General features: G+C 42.2%; 1 protein-coding gene across 2 annotated transcripts in view; it reads left to right on the top strand.

The window, feature by feature from the left end:
• Window positions 1–14,312, top strand: part of LOC124553891 — a 35,492-nt gene that overhangs the window by 8,826 nt on the left and 12,354 nt on the right. The window contains exon 2 of one of the 2 annotated variants that reach the window (XM_047127908.1): window positions 4,675–4,850. The exons of the other annotated variant lie outside the window; for it this stretch is intronic. The gene's annotated coding sequence lies outside the window, so the exon portion shown is untranslated. The remainder of the gene's footprint in view (window positions 1–4,674; window positions 4,851–14,312) is intronic. 2 annotated transcript variants of the gene reach the window in all.

The raw sequence follows: 14,312 nt of genomic DNA, 5'->3' as shown, positions 1-14,312 counted from the left end.
TCTGTTTCACTTTCGAATAGCGCACAGAAAAAAATGAATACTTAAATCTGTCATGCGAGCTTTCATTTATTTTATTTTATTATGATCATCATTTCTCCATGTGAAGGTGAATGCCAACAAAATATGTTCTTACTGTGAGGTGAAAGTTGTTTTAATGACTCCCCCCCAATTCATGTATCATTTCCGTAGCACTCTCTCCCGTTTTGGGCTAATACAAAACAAGCTGCCCTTCTTTGAACTTTTCCAATATTCACCATCAATCCTATCTGTTGCAGACTGCACACTGCACAGCATTACTCCAGCAATAATAACTTTTACAAGTTAGGCGACAGACTGGTCAGTTGCATAGCTGGAGGTCTATATTAGTTTGGAAGCTTGATACTTTCAGTTTTTGTTATTTTCTGTTGTTTGCATGGAGAGTCTTGCAGTGATTGATTGAAACCTTAGATACTGCTTGGCCAGTTTGCAGTCAGACTGTTACTTATCAGCCTAGCCTAAAGTCGAGAGGATGTTAACATCACTGACAGCAGTGTTGTTGCCAGCTGCAGGTGAAAACAATGGCCAGCTAAAGAGCAGTAACAAACCAAAGCATTACAATACAGTTGTACAGTAATGCTGGTTGTAAAATGACTGTGTGGACAATTTGGCCTATTTTACACCATATTTTAGTTCTACATGACGGTGCTTTGCTGAGTGTATTTACATGTTTTGATGACACCATTACAACTTTATCACATTAGGACATTGTGTAGAACAGATCTGAAGATGGTCATTACTGACTGAAACTGGTCATTGTCGAAGGACTTTATATTGTGATCTAAGACTGGAATAAAAAAAACACTTGGCGTTACCATAGAGACATTGTCAAAAATGAGTTACACGATTAGTTGAGGTAGACATGCAAAGCCACTGTGTCCAGACCATTGCAATCATCAGGGACATTCTCATGCCAGCTCGACTACAGACCTCAAACTACTCCATAGATCAATATTTGACCACAACTAAGATTTCATACTTATGTTATTTGTCTCCCCCAAATCGCAACTGAAGTGGCACCTTTCAGTGTAACCTAGGTCATGGGCAACGTTACAGATCAGTTTGTCACTATAATGTACATTCCAAAAATAATATAGACACAGAACAACATTTTCAGTGTTTCTGTTTTCAATCTGTGTGTGTGTGTGTGTGTGTGTGTGTGTGTGTGTGTGTGACATCATTAAATCACTGGTTAAAGCTGAAATTCGGTATCAGTAGCTTCAGCTGACCCTCCTGAAGGGTGAGGGGGAGATGGAGGGGGGGAGTAAACTCAGTATTAAATTGTGTGCTTGTGTGTGTATTTGTCCCTGAAAACTAATTGTTCTTCTCAGAAGTTTCAGTTTTATTGCGTATAACACAGTATCTTGAGGTTGCTCAAAATCTTTATGTACCGTTTCAGAGTTCTTGCCACTTTAGCAAAATAAAATAAAAAAATCTGTGTTTCAGAGAGATCTATAAAATGAAACTGTGAGTTTTCAGAATATGCATTTAGAAATATGAAATCCGTCTGCTATAGTACATTTTTTTCAGAAACATAAGTCAAGATGGCGACTGCTCAATTTGCTTCTGTCAGCCAATCACAGTACAAGATGTGATCTAGACAGCCAATGGTAGTGAACGTCGGGTGAAGCTACAGAGCTGACTGTCATCACGACCAGGTTTTTTTTCGAGGGACAAAGCTAAATATTTGTGACAAGGACAAATACAGGGTGATTCGAAAAGAATACCACAACTTTAAAAATGTGTATTTAATGAAAGAAACATAATATAACCTTCTGTTATACATCATTACAAAGAGTATTTAAAAAGGTTTTTTTTTCACTCAAAAACAAGTTCAGAGATGTTCAATATGGCCCCCTCCAGACACACGAGCAATATCAACCCGATACTCCAACTCGTTCCACACTCTCTGTAGCATATCAGGCGTAACAGTTTGGATAGCTGCTGTTATTTCTTGTTTCAAATCATCAATGGTGGCTGGGAGAGGTGGCAGAAACACCATATCCTTAACATACCCCCATAAGAAAAAATCGCAGGGGGTAAGATCAGGGCTTCTTGGAGGCCAGTGATGAAGTGCTCTGTCACGGGCTGCCTGGCAGCCAATCCATCGCCTCGGGTAGTTGACGTTCAGGTTTCATAACTAACCTTTTTCGTAGGACTCTCCATACAGTTGATTGTGGAATTTGCAGCTCTCTGCTAGCTCTGCGAGTCGATTTTCCTGGGCTGCGAACAAATGCTTGCTGGATGCGTGCTACATTTTCATCACTCGTTCTCGGCCGTCCAGAACTTTTCCCTTTGCATAAACACCCATTCTCTGTAAACTGTTTATACCAACGTTTAATACACCACCTATCAGGAGGTTTAACACCATACTTCGTTCGAAATGCACGCTGAACAACTGTCGTCGATTCACTTCTGCCGTACTCAATAACACAAAAAGCTTTCTGTTGAGCGGTCGCCATCTTAGCATCAACTGACGCTGACGCCTAGTCAACAGTGCCTCAAGCGAACAAATGTACAACTAAATGAAACTTTATAGCTCTCTTAATTCACCGACAGGTAGTGCTTAGCTCTGCCTTTTGTCGTTGCAGAGTTTTAAATTCCTAAAGTTGTGGTATTCATTTTGAATCACCCTGTATATGTGTATGCTATAATTGGCTAACAAGATCACTATTCTTGTACTGTGATAGGTTGGCAGAAACATATCAAGCAGTCACCATCTTCAATTCAGTGGCTGTGAAGCTAAAATACGGTATTTGGTGGTTTTCACATTTATAGTTGCATATGCAATTCCAGTGAAACACTACTTTAAAGATCTCTCCAAAACGAGTTGTTTTTGGTATGGTATGTTGTGCTAAAATGGAAGGAGGTGTGGTAACGATAGATAAAAATATTGCTTGTATTTGTTGTTATTTAAATTCTTGTTATTTCTCCCACTGTCAAAACATATCTTTGCATCAGTAGCTATAAAAATCTGCTGTTCCACAATTGTAACTACCCACAATTACTCACAATAAATTTGTACAGTGGTCCTGTTTGTCGTATCATTAGTGATATGTAGTACTCTTCTTCCTACTGCTTCGTGTTGAATTGACGATTGTTCCTCAGTGGCTTGGATGGTGGTAGTTGTAATATAAAAACACTAATATTTAGTGTCATTGTTGTTACATTATTATCTTAACTGAATTCTCTATTAAAAAGGAATGGCAGACCACTCACACCCCATGATGACAGTTACTCACCTACGATAGGATAGGTGGGTCTGTTGATAAAACTTGAGAAGGGGTTATCCACAGTATAACTGTGAAGTTTACATTCGAATGCTTGTGAGTGATTGTGGGAAGTTATGACAGCTGAACCGAGTTGGCGGAACACGTTTTCCTTTTATTTGAATGAGAAACACTAAGTATTGGGTGGTTATAATTAAACTTTCCCTATTTAAAATGTTACTGTACAAGTACCAAACTTGGTAGCATTAGTGTCAAAGACATGGGAAAGAGAAATAATGCAGAATAAATTCAATTGAAACACTTTTAATGTTCTGCTACAGTACATCATAACATTACATGCCGGTACCATTACTGCCACAAAAGTGGCTCGATATGGCACCCATCAGTGTCCAGAAGAGTCAGAAAGCGCAGGACTGCATTCTGCACAGCAGAACGAAGCATGTCCGTAGGTATGCTGGCTACCTCTTCAGATCAGCATATGTGTGAATGTTCCCCTGGTAAAACCTGTCATTCAGGTAGCCCCACAACCAGAAATCACAGGGAGTGACATCAGGTGGTCGTGCCGGCCAAGCATTTGGAAACGATCGGCTGATAATTCGATTGTTTCGAAATGTGTTGTGGAGAAGCAGATGAACTTCACGAGCGATGTGGGGTGAGGCCCCATCTTGCATGAAAACTGTTGAGTTCAATGCATCTCTGTGCTGTAGGGTCGGTATGACATGCTGGCAAATCAAACCCTGGCCAGTCACTTTGCACGTTTTTGGTCCTTGAGCTATAACCTGTTCAAAAAAGAATGGAACAATGACGAACTTAACCGTGATGCCACACCATACAGTGACACATTCACCACTCAGAGGAACTTCATGCAAAGTGACCTGAGGTGAAGATACCCGCGCTCGACATTTCTGTGTGTTCACCTCACCCATCAGAGAAAAATCTGCTTTGTCTGTCCACAGCTCGGTCCAGAGTCAGCCCTTGTCGGCTTCAATTCTTGTGAGAAATTGGAGAGTGAAGTCAACACGTCGTTGTGGGTCCTGTGATGCAAACTGCTGTATGATCTGGATCTTGTACAGATACCATTTGAGCGTGGTTCTGTACAATGGACCACGGGATGTTCAATTGCTGTGACACAGCACGTGCACTGCCTGACAGTTGGGAATAGCATGTAGCGTAGTCTGCCATAGCAGCAGCAATTTCATCAACCACCTGCGGTGCAACCGGTCATCGGCCTCTTCCCGGAACGACGCGAGTCGATTCAAACTTCTTCATCGTGCTCTGCACAGCAGGCGGAGAAAGAGGACCCTTCCGTAATCCTTTCAGCCAGTGATATTATTGAGGTGCAGCTGTAGCATTACTGTTGTATTGATAATAGAACTTCACCAATAATGCTCTGCTCCTTTTGTCCTAGCTCACATGGATAAGTCAAGTGCACCACGGCTGGTCAGGTGTGAGAGACTGCGAATCACAGTGACTGATCACGGCACCTAGTAGCCGTAGTTGGAACTGGACAGTGACGCTGTGACACGTGGAAATCGTGCACCTCATACTCTGGACATTATTGCTACCAAGTTTGGTACTGACAAGGTAATTAGCTTCTGTGTTATAACGTGTTAAATTGGGAAGGTTTAATTATAACCATTCGGTATTTAACATAACAACGGCCTTAATGTACTAAATGCTAGTGTGTGATCAAACTGGGGAAAAAATAAAGACAGAAAGAAACAGTACTCTGGATACAAATAAGCAGAAAATAATAGAAAATGAAACTATCAGCTTCCAAGTTAACATAGAGCTGAGGTTATGATATAGATCAGGCATTCAGAAATATTTCTAGACAGATGGTGGAGAAGGCTAGGCAGGAATGGCTGCAGGACAAATGCAAGGTTATAGGACATGCATGACCAGGGGAAATGTGGATGCCATTTGTAGGAAAATTAAAGGGGCTTTAGGAGAAGTAGCCGTATCATTACCAAGACCTCACATGCAAACCTGTATTAAGTAAAGAATGGAGAAATGGAAGGAATGTAGAGAGGGTCTGTATAGGATGTCACAGAAATGTTGCAACAAACTTCAAGGGAGGTGGGGACACATCATAAATATTGAGGATTGCGTAACATCCCGCAACCACAATTATTGTACGCTACTAAGTAGTGTTGTACATCAGAATATTTGGAGGGGGTCGTGAGGATTTCCTCATTCGAACGCTAGCCTGCATTCGAGGAGCAGGGGATGGCATACCAGCAGTGAGCTTGCAGACACGCACTGCACGTACGCAGTAGCCAAGTGCAATGGACGAGCCATCAGATGCATTTACCGAGAATGCTTCCCGTACAGACGTCAGTGTTTTTGCACGTCTGCATCAAAATTTGTGCAAGTGCGGGTCATTAAGAACTGGCAGGGCTTGTGACAGCAGCCCACGATTGATGCATTTGGTCATTAGGGAAGAAGGTGTGCTAGATGCCGTTGAGACTGATCCGAGTGCCAGCGTGTGTGCTGTCGCCTCAAACTTAAGAATGCCCCGTAGCAATGTCGAACTTGTTTTGAAAACAGACTCCTTACATGCCTTTCCTCTCCAAAGGGTGTAGTTATTGCTGTGCGGTGACCATCCTGTATGCGTGCATTCGTTTCTGCAACAGAGTGGCTGAGAAGTGCACTTCCCAGCTTATATGTTGTTCACTAATGAAGTCACATTCAGTACGGATAGTGGTGGTGTTATATTTTGGTCTTCAGTCCAGAGACTGGTTTGATGCAGCTCTCCATACTACTCAATCCTGTGCAAACTTCATCTCCCAGTACCTACTGCAACCTACATCCTTCTGAATCTGCTTAGTATATTCATCTCTACATCTACACGATTACTCTGCAATTCACATTTAAGTGCTTGGCAGAGGGTTCATCGAACCACAATCGTACTATCTCTCTGCCATTCCACTCCCGAACAGCGCGCGGGAAAAACGAACCCCTAAACCTTTCTGTTCGAGCTCTGATTTCTCTTATTTTATTTTGATGATCATTCCTACCTATGTAGGTTGGGCTCAACAAAATATTTTCGCTTTCGGAAGAGAAAGTTGATGACTGAAATTTTGTAAATAGATCTCGCTGCGACGAAAAATGTCTTTGCTTTAATGACTTCCATCCCAACTCGCGTATCATATCTGCCACACTCTCTCCCCTATTACATGATAATACAAAATGAGCTGCCCATTTTTGCACCCTTTCGATGTCCTCTGTCAATCCCGGCTGGTAAGGATCCCACACCATGCAGCGATATTCTGACAGAGGACGAACGAGTGTAGTGTAAGCTGTCTCTTTAGTGGACTTGTTGCATCTTCTAAGTGTCCTGCCAATGAAACGCAACCTTTGGCTCGCCTTCCCCACAATATTATCTATGTGGTCTTTCCAACTGAAGTTGTTCGTAATTTTAACACCCAGGTACTTAGTTGAATCGACAGCCTTGAGAATTGCACTATTTATCGAGTAATCGAATTCCAACGGGTTTCTTTAGGAACTCGTGTGGATCACCTCACTCTTTTCATTATTTAGCGTCAACTGCCACCTGCCACACCATACAGCAATCTTTTCTAAATCGCTTTGCAACTGATACTGGTCTTCGGATGACCTTACTAGACGGTAAATTACAGTATCATCTGCGAACAACCTAAGAGAACTGCTCAGATTGTCACCCAGGTCATTTATATAGATCAGGAACAGCAGAGGTCCCAGGACGCTTCCCTGGGGAACACCTGATATCGCTTCAGTTTTACTCGATGATTTGCCGTCTATTACTAGGAACTGCGACCTTCCTGACAGGAAATAACGAATCCAGTCGCACAACTGAGACGATACCCCATAGGCCCGCAGTTTGATTAGAAGTCGCTTGTGAGGAACGGTGTCAAAAGCTTTCCGGAAACCTAGAAATACGGAATTAACTTGAGATCCCCTGTCAATAGCGGCCATTACTTCGTTCGAATAAAGAGATAGCGGCCATTACTGTGTGCGAATAAAGAGCTAGCTGCATTGCACAAGATTTTTACCCTCCACGCTGCCTTCCAATACTAAATTAGTGATCCCTTGATGCCTCAGAACATGTCCTACCAACCGATCCCTTCTTCTAGTCAAGTTGTACCACAAATTTCTCTTCTCCCCAATTCTATTCAATACCTCCTCATTAGTTATGTGGTCTACCCATCTAATCTTCAGCATTCTTCTCTAGCACCACATTTCAAAAGCTTCTATTCTGTTCTTGTCTAAACTATTTATCATCCACGTTTCACTTCCATACATGGCTACACTCCATACGAATACTTTCAGAAACGACTTCCTTACACTTAAATCTATACTCGATGTTAACAAATTTCTCTTCTTCAGAAACACTTTCCTTGCCATTGCCATTCTACATTTTATGTATGTGGATGGTGTATTCAATCAAAAAATGTGAACATTTGTGGGCACCAGAAAACTCTCACAGTGTGCGGCAACATGTGGCACGGCGTCACTTCACTGTTAGTGTGTGGGCATATTTGGTCGGTGGCTGCTTAGTCAGGGTGTTCCTTTTATCATCTTGCCTGACTACTGGGGATTTTCAGACCTTACTGGAACATGTCTTTCCCAGCACGCTCGAAGATGCTCGAGCAAATGTGTGGTGCAGTTGTTGTTGTTGTGGTCTTCAGTCCTGAGACTGGTTTGATGCAGCTCTCCATGCTACTCTATCCTGTGCAAGCTTTTTCATCTCCCAGTACCTACTGCAACCTACATCCTTCTGAATCTGCTTAGTGTATTCATCTCTTGGTCTCCCTCTACGATTTTTACCCTCCATGCTGCCCTCCAATACTAAACTGGTGATCCCTTGATGCCTCAGAACATGTCCTACCAACCGATCCCTTCTTCTGGTCAAGTTGTGCCACAAACTTCTCTTCTCCCCAATCCTATTCAATACTTCGTCATTAGTGGTGCAGTATACGGTTCTAATACGATGGGGCACACGGCTCATTTTGGACTGGCTGTCTGTAGGTGATCGAATTGGTCATTCCCAAGTCAACGGATTGGGGGTGATTAACCATTCACCAGATTTATCGAGCCTCGATTTATTTGGGAGCTATGAAATCTCCCACATATCGCAATCCTGTGGTGTCCGAAATGAATCTCGTGGCACGAATTGTCTGCATGGCTGTTACAATCAAAGAAACTCCCAATGTGTTCGAGCATGTTCAACAGTCAGTGCTCCGTCTATGTCAGGGATGAGTAACATCTGATGGAGCAAACTTGGAGCTATTGTTGTACCATTAGAGCTGCATTCTTGTCGTATGCTACATGTTGTCATTATGTGCAATAAATGTTTCGTATGAATCTGTCTCGTTTCCTTTCCAACCATTGACCTCTGCTACCACTAACCACTGTCATTTGCAACCGTGGGTTGCAACCTTAAGCAGGACATAGGCTTCCGACGTGTAGCACATACGTATCGATTCGTGTACTCTGTCAGTACTACTGACAGCCTCGGGAGAGCCAGTGATAACACAACTCTTCCATCAGGTGTGTAAGATGCACGAAACAGGCAAAATACCCTCAGACTTAAAGAAGAGTGTAATAATTCCAATTCCAAAGAAGGCAGGTGGTGACGGGTGTGAATGTTATCGAATCGTAGCTTAATAAATTGTGGTTGCAAAATACTGACACAAATTATTGACAGAGAATGGAAAATCTACTATTGAAACAACCATGGCAGGATTTATTGCCTGTTTGTAAGGGACACGAAAATGAAGCCCGAAATCTCGCATACGAGGTGTGTGCCCCAAGGCCGGAGAGGAGTGGAAGGTAGGTCCGAGCGGTCAAAAAGCTGGGAGAGACGAGAGTAACCGAACTTCACTCGCTCGTGCTCCTCAGCCTGCCTGCAGGCCTCACGTGACCGATTCCTTTCCCGTGATTGGCTACGCCAGGCACAGTTCGTCGTCTCACGCCATCGGTGAAGCTCTGTCGTGGCGTTACCTCGTCAGCACGAGTTCACCCTTCTATCACGTGAACAGAGCGTGAAGTAACATACACCTGCTGTGCTACGGGGTGATTGGTACGGTTGAAAATGAACACACTGCGATTGCAGTGTGGGCATTTTTATTGCTCTGAGATGATCGTTTTCACCAGTCTTATCCTGCTGTCATAAGATTTTATGGAACTTGCAATAAAATTGCCCTGTACCATTACACGAAGTCAAAGCGTAAAAGGCACTCTCCACAAATGTGTCTGGACAAAAATCACATTGATAAAATGCACGCAGTTGGTAAAATGAACACAGACAATAAAAAACAAACAGTTAAAATCCTTGCATCATCCCCACATGCTGGTGTAGAATATTTCTATCAAGCTTACAACAGCTGTGTGGCAGGCTTGTGAGAATCATGTGCACAACTTGCATGCATGGACAATACAAGGATTTTAACTGTGTATTTTTATCATCTGTGTGCATTTTTCCATCTGTGTGTATTTCATGAAATGGATTTTTGTCAAGACATATGAGGGAGTACCAGAAAAAAAGGTGGGTTTATTTTTTAAAAGCTATAATTTTTCAAATTGTTTACAAAACGACCTTATCCCCTCCAAAATACTTGCCATTATAGCTAATACATTTGTCCCAGTGGTGCATCCACTGTTTAAAACATTTTTTGCAGTCATCTTTAGAAATGGCTGACAGCTCCTCCCTCTTTTTTTTTTCTTTCTTCCTCCCCACAACTTCTTCAAAGTTATCAAATCCATGTCCTTTTATGCCCCTTTTTACGCACAGAAATAAGAAAAACTCGCACGGAGCCAGATCAGGCGAGTAAGGTGCTTGGGGCAATGCAACCGTTCCATTTTTAACCGAAAACTGTCTTAACAGATATGGCTCTGGGTGCAGATGCGTTGTCATGGTGGAAGAACCAGTCTCTGGTCTGCCACAAATTTGGTCTTTTTTGACAAATGCTGTTGCACATCTTCTTAAAACTTCCAAATAAAAGGTTTGATTGACGGTCTGACCTGGGTGAACAGAATGAATGACGCCCTTCGCATCAAAAAACCAAATTGGTATTGTTTTGATGTTTGACTGACTTGATGACTTTTTTTGGATGGGGTTGACGATGACTTCTTCCATTGGCTTGACTGTTGCTTTGTTTCTGGGTCGTAACCATAGCACAGTGACTCATCACCTTTGAGCAAAAACCTGGATCAGTTTTAAGCTGCTGTTTCAAACCGTGACACATTTTAACTCGATGTTCCTTTTTATTGTCAGTGAGAACCTTAAGAACAAACTCGGCACCAGTGCTTTTCATTCCCAAATCTTTCGTGAAAATTCGCTGCACTGTGCTCCAAGATAACACACTAATCTCTGACAGTTGATCGATTGTGGTCTGTGAGCACAAGCTTTTGAATTTTTTCAATATTTTTGTTGATTGGGACAGTTGATGGACATCTAGAGTGAACTTTGTCAGACATGTCACAATCTTTAAATTGAGCAAACCGCATGTATGCTTTATTTTTTCCCCGTGGCGTCATCTTGGTAAGCTGTTTTCAACATTAAAACAGTTTCAGCAGCGTTTTTACTGAGTAGAAAACAAAAATTTCACAGCCACATGTAGTTCTCTTAAACTTGCCATAGTGAAAAACAAAACAAGAACAAAACACCTCTAGCAAAAACAATCATCGCAGATGAACAGAACAAGCCAGGTCAACAACACAGGCGGCACTGAACTGGCAACGAGTTGCGCTATACACGCCTGCCCACGGCAATGTTACTCCGGTTTTTGTTTTTTTTAACTCCCTTGTGTATACGTGGGAAGTGCTGTTTGTGCTTTGACTCCGTGTAATGTAACAAGGTAACTTTATAGCAATCACATAAGATCATATAATGGCAGCATGAAACTGTTGAAAACAGTCAGCAATAAATTTGTATCCGTTGCAATTGCTAGTGTGTTCATCTTAGAGTGTGAACTGGCTGGCATACGGCTCATATCTGATGTCACCCAGCCCAGCCCCTGCTACGGCGTAGGAGAAACTTAATGAGCTACCTGTGAATGAAAATTGAAAGATATAAATTACTTTGTGCCTTGTCTGCATGCCCAACTTATACACCTGTATGGGAATATACATAAAGGATGTATGAGTGCATGTTGTAGACACATGGTTGACAACATATGGAACTTTGGGTCTGGCGGAAGGCATGATCAAATAGCTTAATGATAAGGCAATCGCTCATGAGAAGAGGGACATCTGGGTTTGAGTCCGTGCTGGCACAAATTTTTGTTATTGTCATTCTGTTATGCAGCTCACAGTTGTCCATATCCGCAACTGTGAATACATTTGATATACTAACAGAAATACCTGCAAGCAGCAAAAGTAGAAAATGAACTAACAAGGAGTGGTCCCCAATGGTAGGATCGACATTTTGAAACTGTCTGCAAGGTGATGTACACTATGTGATCAAAAGTATCCAAACACCCCCCAAAAAAATACATTTTTCATATTAGGTGCATTGTGCTGCCACCTACTGATAACGCCGACAGTTGACGAAGTTAGTAATGTTTAATAGGCAGACATCTAACCAGACCATCACACAGGAATTCCAAACTGCATCAGGATCCACTGCAAGTACTGTGACAGTTAGACGGGAGGTGAGAAAATTTGGATTTCACGATCGAGCAACTGCTCGTAAGTCACAAATCACGCCGGTAAATGCCAAACGACGCCTCACTTGGTGTAAGGAGCGTAAACATTAGATGACTGGACAGTGGAAAAACATTGTGTGGAGTGATTAATCACAGTACACAATGTGGAAATCCGCTGGCAGGGTGTGGGTATGGTGAATGCCCAGTGAACTTCATCTGCCAGCGTGTGTAGGAGCCGACAGTAAAATTCGGAGGCCGTGGTGTTATGGTGTGGTTGCGTTTTTGATACAGGGGGCTGCCCTCTTTGTTGTTTTGCATGGTACTATCGCAGCACAGGCCTGCATTGATGTTTTAAGCACCTTCTTGCTTCCCACTCTTGAAGAGCAATTCAGGATGGCACTTACATCTTTCAATACAGTCGAGCACCTGTTCATAATGCACGGCCTGTGGCAAAGTGGTTACATGACTGTAACATCCCTATAATGCACAGAGTCCTGACCTGAGTCCTATAGAACACCTTTGGGATGTTTTGGAATGCCAACTTCATGCCAAGCCTCACCAACCGACATTGATTCCTCTCCTCAGTGCAGCACTCCATGAAGAATGGGCTGGCATTCCCCAAGAAACCTTCCAGTACCTGATTGAACGTATGCCTGCAAGAGTAGAAGCTGTCATCAAGGATAAGGATGGGCCAACACCATACTGAATTGCAGCATTACCTCATGGAAGGCGCCACGAACTTGTAAATCATTTTCAGCCAGGTGTTCGTATTCTTTTGATCACATAGTGTATGTACCCAGTAGTACAACTCATAGTGGGAGGGACCTTCCATGGCATACAGTCACTGTAAAGAAACTTCTAAAGAAAAGGAGACCACTGCATAATAGATGTAAAACAAAGCATTGGCCTATAGATAGAGAGATGCTGAATGAAACGTGTTTGGCTGTCAAGGAACGATATGTGAAGCCTTTAGTGACTACTGTAGCAGAATATGGTCAAATGATTTTTCACAGAACCCAAAGAAATTCTGGTTGTATGTAAAGGCTGTTAGTTTCACCAAAGTAAGATTTCCTGTCACTCATGGACAAGACAGGAACAGAAATTGAGGGTAGCAAAGCAAAAGCAGAAATACTTAATTCTGTTTTCAAATGTTCCTTTACAAAGGAAAACACAAGAGTATTGCTTTAATTTTATCCTCCCATCATGGAAAGTGAGTGAAGTAGATATTAGTGTCAGTCATGTTGAGAAACAACTGAAATAATTAAAATTGAACACAGCTACACGGCGTATTATCTATCGTAGATCCGTTGGACAAAAAGCTGTGCCCAGTAGTTGGAAAAGGCATGGGTCACACCTGTTTACAAGAAGGATAGTAGAAGTGTTCAACAAAACTGCTATCCAATATCCTCTATACCAGTTTGTTATAGAATCTTATGACATATTGTGATTTCAGACATAATAAACGGAATGACCTCCTCCATTCCAACCCACACGGGTTTCGAAAACACCGATCATATGAAACCCGACTTGAAATTTTCTCACGTGACATACTGAAACCTTTGGATCGAGGCAGTCTGTAGATGCCGTATTTTTTGATTTCCAAAAGCATTTGACTCAGTACCACACCCCCACCTACTGTCAAAAGTACGATTGTATGGAGCATCAAGTGACATTTGTGTCTGGGTTGAGGACTTTTTGGTAAGGAGGCCACAGCATGTTATCTGGGATGGAGAGTCAGCGTCAGATGTAGAAGTAACTTCAGTTGTGCCCCAGGGAAGTGTGTTGCGATCCTTGTTGTTCATTTTTTATATTAATAACCATGCAGACAGTATTGATAGCAACCTCAGACTTTTTGCAAGTGATGCAGTTATCTGTAATGAAGTACTGTCTGAAAGAGGCTACATAAATATCAGTCAGATCTTGATAAGATTTCAGGGTAGTGCAAAGATTGGCAACTTGCTGTAAATGTTCAAAAGTGTAAAATTGTGCACTACACAAAACGAAAAAATGTGGAATCCTATGACTGTAATATCAATGACTCACAGTCGGAATTGGCCAACTCGTACAAATACCTGGATGTAACACATAGTAGGGATATGAAATGGAATGACCACATAGGTTCAGTTGTGTCTAAAGCAGGTGGTAGACTTTGATGATACTGGGGAAGTGCAGTGAGTCTACGAAGAAGATTGCTTACAAATCACTTGTGCGACCAGTTCTAAAATATTGCCCAGGTGTGTGGGCATGTATCATATAGGACTAAAAGGCAATACTAAACATATTCAGAGAAGGGTGGCACGAATGGTCACAGGTTTGCTTGAGCCGTGGGATGGCATCAGAGAGGTGCTGAAGGAACTGAACTGGCAGATTCTTGAAGGTAAACAGGAACTATCATGAGAGAGTCTACTTGCAAAGT

The sequence above is a fragment of the Schistocerca americana genome, chromosome 11 (assembly GCF_021461395.2).
Source record: "Schistocerca americana isolate TAMUIC-IGC-003095 chromosome 11, iqSchAmer2.1, whole genome shotgun sequence".
Lineage (NCBI taxonomy): Eukaryota > Metazoa > Arthropoda > Insecta > Orthoptera > Acrididae > Schistocerca > Schistocerca americana.
The sequence above is the reverse complement of the archived record's forward strand: the minus strand, read 5'-3'. Positions and strand labels throughout refer to the sequence as shown.